General features: G+C 40.0%; 1 protein-coding gene and 1 pseudogene across 6 annotated transcripts in view; one reads left to right on the forward strand and one right to left on the reverse strand.

Moving 5' to 3' along the window:
• The window catches only part of Frmd5 (FERM domain containing 5), a 362,213-nt gene that overhangs the window by 113,720 nt on the left and 241,168 nt on the right, over nt 1–7,325 (forward strand). The window lies entirely within an intron of this gene.
• LOC105741536 overlaps nt 5,019–7,325 on the reverse strand; it is a 29,785-nt pseudogene continuing 27,478 nt past the window's right edge.

Genomic DNA, 7,325 nt, shown 5'->3' on the forward strand with positions numbered 1-7,325 from the left:
CTTACCTACTTGAAGCAGAGCTTTTTAATTTATGCCTTCCTTTATCATTAATGATTTGTCTCTTTCCTTAAATAAACTTTATCTTGCATTTGTTTTAAATGCCTGAATATTTCCTTTTATTAATGGAATTTCAATTTTTTTTATTATATCCTCTGCTTATCTCACTGTAATTGAGGAATAAAATTTGGATAACTTTATTTTATATTACAATGAATAGTATGATATAACTAGACTCTTCAACTCTCATATAAGGAGTATTTAATAAAAATTTCTCCTTCAGACCTACAAATCCCCATGAAAAAACCCTCACACTATGGACTTACTGAGGAAAGGTTTGGAAGAAACAAATGAAGGAAGGGAATGAGAAATTTTTTTAAAGCATTACTAATGTAGCTGTGATATAGCAGGTAAGGAAGGAGTGGTAAAGCTGACTGGGGAAATAACCTAGACCCATCAATTACAAGATCCTAGGGCAGTGCCAAATAATTCCGAGAACACCATATATGGAACTTCTCACAGGCTCTCACATCTGGATGGTGTAAAAGAGATAAGACACCAGGAGGAGCCCAGTGTCGTGACTCCTCACAGTAGTCCAATGGGAGCCTTTTAGCCATTGGATAAAAGACTGATTTTGTCATTAAGGTCTGTAAACATAGATCACTTAGACCTGTATTTACCCTTTAGAATATTTCTATTGGTGTATTAATTGTATGAGTTTTATTATATTGAACAGTGAGTACTTAACAGGAAAAATCACAAGTGTAAAATATTGAATTTTTAACATTTATTGAATGCATATTAAAAAAGCATCAAAACTTTCAACATTTGTTTGTGTATTCAAAAAGAACAGCACAAATTCTTATATGAACTACAGTGAAAATTCCCATAACACTTTAGAAAAAAAATTTACTTCAGTTATCACACCCAAGGCAGCCTGCACACATGACAACACACATGCATATCACTTACACTGACAGCATGGGTTTGCTTTCCTGACCTTTTTGGAGGACCTACTTGACATCTCAGTGGTCTGGTCTGAATATTTTGTCAAGAGGTAAGCCAATTGTTGAATGTCATACTCTGTTTAGATAGGGAAATGGGAGCAACAAGGCCATTCATAACATCCTTCAGGCTAGCATTATAGCTAAATGGCACAAGTGCCAGCATAGCAAGTACAAAGTCCTGAGTTTGATTCCTATTATCAAAAAAAAAAAAAAATCATTCAGTTTATGACTACCCAAATAAGGAACTGATGGCTGAGTTCCAGGGTAAATGTCTAAATTGAAAGTATAATAAGTCTTCACATCTACAAGGGCATAAATTGTTATACCATGTTTTGATCCATCCCTTTACCATGAGTCTCTTCCATTCCTGTGATTACCATGAGAATTCCCTGAAAAGTACAGCAGACCTATGAATGCTTTTAGCTCCATAATGAGGTGTCATAATAAATACATTTTTGACTGTGGTTTTTGGTGAATGCAAAACATTATACTTGCATTTCAGCCTTTAGGTATTTCACAATACCTTGTAGCATTTCATCTGTTAAACAATAGTATAAGAACTATCAAAAATTGAAACCCGAGCCACTCAAATTTCCATAAAAGTCTTTATTTAAAGGCCTGTTAACACTAGAATACCTCTCAATATCTTAATTTTTTTTTTATAAATTGATGTTACATTCAGGCTCTCTGCCCCAGGTAGGGGGAATCATCTGTTAAACAATTTCCAACACTCAACAACAGTGTTGAGGTGCAGGGACTAAGGGTTCGATCCCCCCAGGCCTGCCGTGCTGGCCCTGCCACTGGGGCACGCTGAGATGGCAATTGAGACTGGACATGGTGGCACACACCTGTAATCCCAGTTCTTGGGAGGCTGTAAACAGATGGATCACTATGAGTCCAATCTAGTAGTGAGACCCTGAACACCTTGTAGACCCTTCCCTAAAATACAAAAATAAATAAACAAACAACAGTGTTGGCATTCTGTCCAGTACCTTTCACACTTGCCAAGACCCTCACTACATTTTTGGACCTAGTTCTAACATTGGATCTTACCATTTGTTTGTGTGGCCATTTTGCAACATTTTGACTAGCCATATATGTCCTCACATTGTTGTTTTCTTCGTCATGTGAATCAAGGAGGTCTGCAAATCCCTGTGTTTGTATTCTTGCACCATTTCACTGTCACAGGAACTTTTGTTCACATGGCCAATGTCAAAGTCATCAGCATTAACACTGTCACCCACCCACACCTTCTTCTGTTATGAAAGCCTGTATTTTACCATAATGATCATCTTCATCATTCATGCATGAGTAATCTGTTGATTCACTTATGACCTCCAAAATTTACCAATCTGGATTTTCATGTTTCATTGTACTAAACTGGGTTATTTCCACAATAAAAATAAGAAAGTTTTTTTAGAAAAAAAAAATCCTGCATGTTGTGGGTTTATTAGACCCTCTGTGATGCTTGGTAAACAGAGGCAAAACCAGTTAGCCAGAGCATAAGGTGGGTAAAAATCCTGTTTTGCTACTTGTTCACACTTGCACACACCTTGCTGTTCATCATACCAAATAGCTAAACACATAAATTGCTTCTTGTATCCCTCAGGAAAAGGTACTGAAATACACAGCTGGAGTAGAAATTTACAGTAGAAAAGTAAGGGATAGGCCCTCTGGAAACCAGCTTTATGTACATTTTAGAGACAGAGTACACTTTCAGTTTTGCTTTTCTCCTTGGTTCAGCCCAAGTTTACTCTGTAAAGCCAGTTTTTCTTGCCCCTTAAATTTTCACTTTTTTTAAAAAAATGTATTTAGTACAGGGTCTTACTGCACAGATCAGATTCATAGTGACTCTTCTTGTTTTCAGCCTCCCAAACACTGGGATTACAGACACACACCAAGCCCAGTCTCAGTCACTGTCTCTGTGCATCCCTGGAGTGGGGCCAGCACGGCAGGCTGGGGATCGAACCCCCGGCTCCTGCATCTACCTAAGCAGGCACTTTAATCTGCTGAGCTATCTATCTAGCCAGCCCAAATTTGCTCTTTTAAAATAAACTTTTGGCACCATTTTTGGCTTGTCTCATCCAATTCTTTGTTTAAGCCAAAAAGGACTGGAATATGTTTAGTTAGTGAGCAATTTCTTTTTCTTCTTTCTGTTTTTTTGAGACTGGGTCTTGCTGTGTAGTTCAGGGTGGCCTTGAACTTGCCATGTAGCCCAGGCTGTCCTGGAACTCATGGTGTGCCTTGTCTCCTGAGTGCTGGGATTATCTGCATGCACCATGATGCCTGGCATAGGTGAGCTATTTCTGAAAGAACTATCCAATAATGTTTAGTCAGACTCCCCCCTGGGGAGTCCTAGTTATAATTGCAGTACATGTCCTGACTTGTGTCTGGATGTTCCCCCATAGCTTTATGTGGTCATACATGGGGCTTTTTCAGAAATGGCTTGATCTAAAGTGTGTGATGCTGGGATTGATTTATGCTGTAATTCTAGGATTAGTGACAGGAGGATTAAGGATGTGAGTGCTACCTGTTTTAAGTAGCTTTGATAAGATATAAGAGCTAGAAAGAGTTATGGACATCCCTTGCTTGATCTGCTACCTTCTGCCCATGCGAACTGTTTGTCCTCTGTGATGCCTAGCTACCATGCCACCCTGCCTTGGAGTGAGCAAATGAATATGGACTGAAATCTCTACAAACTGGGAGCCAAATACATTTCTCCTCTATTAACTTTGGGCTTTGGGTATTTTCTCTCAGCAGTGAGAAAAATAACTAACAAAGTATGTTTAAACTAGTGATTGTTAGCTTTGTTTAGGCATTTTGAGAAAGGGATTCACTATGGAGTTCAGGCTGCCCTCAAAGTCATGGTGCTCCTTTTTCCTCAGCCTCCCGAGTGCAGGGATGACAAGCATGCTCTGCTAACACCTGACCTTACTAGCTTTAAAGACTTGATGCCAGGTCAGTATTCCTGCACTAGTGTGGTAGTACTTTAGCGGCCTTTTGCACTTTATAAAAAAATCCTCCAATTCTTTACCCACTCTGTTCTTCCATAGCCACCTCCTTCTAAGAAACCACCTACCTTTGTTATTTCATGTCCCTGGTATCTACTTCTTTCATACCAAGGGAATCTCCCCCACTCACCTCACCCAGTGCACACAAGGGTCCCTAGTGGTACTTCCTCACCCATTCTCAGTTGGGGTATTACTGGGACTCGAACTCAGGCCCTGGCCAGGCAGGTGCTTAAACCACTGAGCTATCTCCCCAGCAAGCCATTCTCCTAATTGATCTTTTTATACCTTGACACTTAGCCACTGCCTTTTTAATAAGTTGCCATAAATCAATCTATACACTTAGCTTTTCATTCTTTTTCTTTATGTCTGAGTTCTTTGTGCACTCTTACATTCTTCCTTCATGTCTGGAATTCATAGAAGTCTATGCTTGAACAACTTTTTTTTCTCTGCATTTTGTTACTGGATAAACTTATCTGTGATCTCAGTTTTTACTACTACTTAGTACTGATGACTATAAAATCTCTCAGTTGATTGAGTTCCTGCTTTATGTTTCTATGTAGTTAGTCCAGGTACTTCAAACTCAGCCTGTTCAAATCATTTTATCATCTCATCTCCAGAATCTGTTACCGCACAATTCCAATTTTGGGAGAATGCCATCTAGTACCTTAGGCAAATCTAATAACCTGTTATATTTCAAATATCCTACCTAAACAACATTCTATTATCCTGTGCGATCATTTTTTTTCCCTCAGAACCTATTTTTATTTTTAAACAAATGATACTAAGGGCCGGCCAAATAGCTCAGCGGATTAAAGTACCTGCAAGCAGGCGCAGAGGTCAGGGGTTCAATTCCCCCCTCCTCCCCGCCAGGCACGCTGAGCCCACAGTTGAGACTGGGCGTGGTGGTGCACACCTGTAATCCCAGCTCTTGGGAGGCTGTAAACAGGCAGATTACTACGAGTCCAATCTAGTAGTGAGACCCTGAACACCCTGTGACCCTTCCCTAAAATAATAAATAATAAAATAGAGCATCGGCGATGGTGACTTCCACCTCCACTCCCGGCTCGATGCGGATGCACGTGATCTGCTTCACGATCTCCCAAGGGCTGTGCAGATCGATGAGCCGCTTGTGGATCCTCATCTGGAAGCCATCCTGCGTCTTGGATCCCTCCCCACAAGGCGTTTTTCTCGTTGTGATCCTCAAGGTCCTGGTGGGCATGCGCACGGGCCCTTCACCTTGAGGTTCTTCTCCTTGGCGCCTCGGATCAGGTCGGCGCACGCCTTCTCCAGCGACTTCACGTTGCGGCTGGTGAGGGTGATGCGGGTGCGGTGGATCGCCGCCTCGGGCTCCACGGCGTCTTCTGCGTGTCCTTAACGGCTGCGGCGCGGCTTCCTGACCGACTTGTTCCTCGGCAGGAGCGAACAGCGGTGAGTCAGGACCGAGGAGGACGCCACCAGCCGTGTGCCCTCAGCCCTGGTCCTACGACTCAGAACCTTTCTAAATCTGGCCCTTTTTCTCCATTTCCTGTGCCACTTCATTTCAGTACCTCAGTAGATTTGCCTGTTCTACTAGGACCTCTTATCCTGTCTCCTGCCTTTGAATAGTCTTTTCTCATTCTTCTGATACAATGGTTCCAGATAGAACTTCCTGAAACTCATTATGTTTATGCCAGTTTTCTTGTTGGAATTTTGTAATGGCTCCAGTACTGACATGTTAAAGCCACGGACTAACCCCTCTGGCTTGTAAAAATAGTATCCAAATATTTCCCAATAGATGTCTTATGTTTTAGCCTTGCTGAAGTATCTGTGTATCTCTGGGTCATTTCATTCATCTGTTAACAGGTGTATAGGCTGCTTCCAAGATTTAGCTATTATGAGTTTTGCTGTTATAAACATAAGTAGGTGTAAAGTTATAGTCTGTTGTCACTATAACATCACAACTGTGTTCTCTTAAAATATAATTTATTCCTTACTTGCTCACATCCTCTGAGAAGCTCACTCCATTACTTTTTTTTTTTTTTTTACTATTACTACATATTAGTGCTGATTTATATGCCAGAGATAGTAATGAATCATATGGACAAGTACCCCCATGCTCATGGATATTTTCCTTCTTTAGCATCCAGAACTGGATTAAGTAGTTTTATCCTTATGTATTCAGGATATTGTTTTTATTTGCTTATCTTTTATTGGAGCTAGGGGTCAAATCCAAGGCCTCATGCATGCTAAACATATACTCCACCACTGAACTACACTCCTGTTATTTTTCAAGAACATAGGGTGACTTGAGTTTCTTTTTTTTGTCTAGAAATCTAGCTTTTCTGTTATGATCCCTCATTCTGAGGCCCTTCCCAGCAGATGGCACCACTACTGACATACTCTGTCCTTTATCAAAACCCGATCTTGTGAAAGGAGCTGAATCTTACTCATGAGAGATAAAAATGAGAGTTTATAATGTTGTCTGTCTGGGGGATACTTCATTCCAAAAGGCCAGAAAAACCTTAGTTTGGGGAATTTGGGACATCAGATTTCCTAAAATCAAGTTTAAACTTCTTTTGTTTAATCTGTACTTTTCACTACTCTTAAAACAAAAGAGGTAAGAAGGGGGAAGAATATGAGAGGGCAAGGGGAGAGAGAGAAGAGAGGACATGCGGCCTAGAACTAGATAGGTTATGGTGAATAATGTCACTCAGAGTCTTGAAGTTAGTGGCTTTTGGGGTTTTTTAAGTCCTACATATTAGTAGGATATAATAATTATGTTCATTGTGGAGAGTAGATATATGTACATGATGTGTCTAATGCTTTTTATTCTCCTTTATCTTCTCTCCATCTCACAATCCCCTTCTTATTTACCAAAGATCCATCCTATTTTCTATCCCTATTTGGCTATCTCCCTATTTTCTATTTTAAATTATTTATGTTTTATATTACATATATAGGGGAAGTTATATGATATTTAAGCTTGTGTGTCTGACTGATTTCACTTAGCATTCTGGCCTCAAAGTGCATCTATTTTCCTACAATTGACTGTACGCATTTTTTATCCATTCGTCTGTTGATAGATATATTAGGCTGCTTCCAAGATTTAGCTATTATAAGTTTTGCTGTTACAAACATAGGTGTGCATATAACTTTCAGGAAGATACCTAGGAGAATAGCTGTGTCAAATGGAATTTATAATTTTAACTTTTTGAAGACTTTCAACACTGAGATGACTCTCCACCTCTCCAAAATAGTGGTAAAGTTTATATTCCAAACAATATACAGGGGTTCATTTTTTTTCCCCAAGCCTCACACAGTTCTTCATTTT

The sequence above is a fragment of the Octodon degus genome, unplaced genomic scaffold, assembly GCF_000260255.1.
Source record: "Octodon degus isolate 3935 unplaced genomic scaffold, OctDeg1.0 scaffold00002, whole genome shotgun sequence".
NCBI classification, from domain to species: Eukaryota; Metazoa; Chordata; class Mammalia; order Rodentia; family Octodontidae; genus Octodon; species Octodon degus.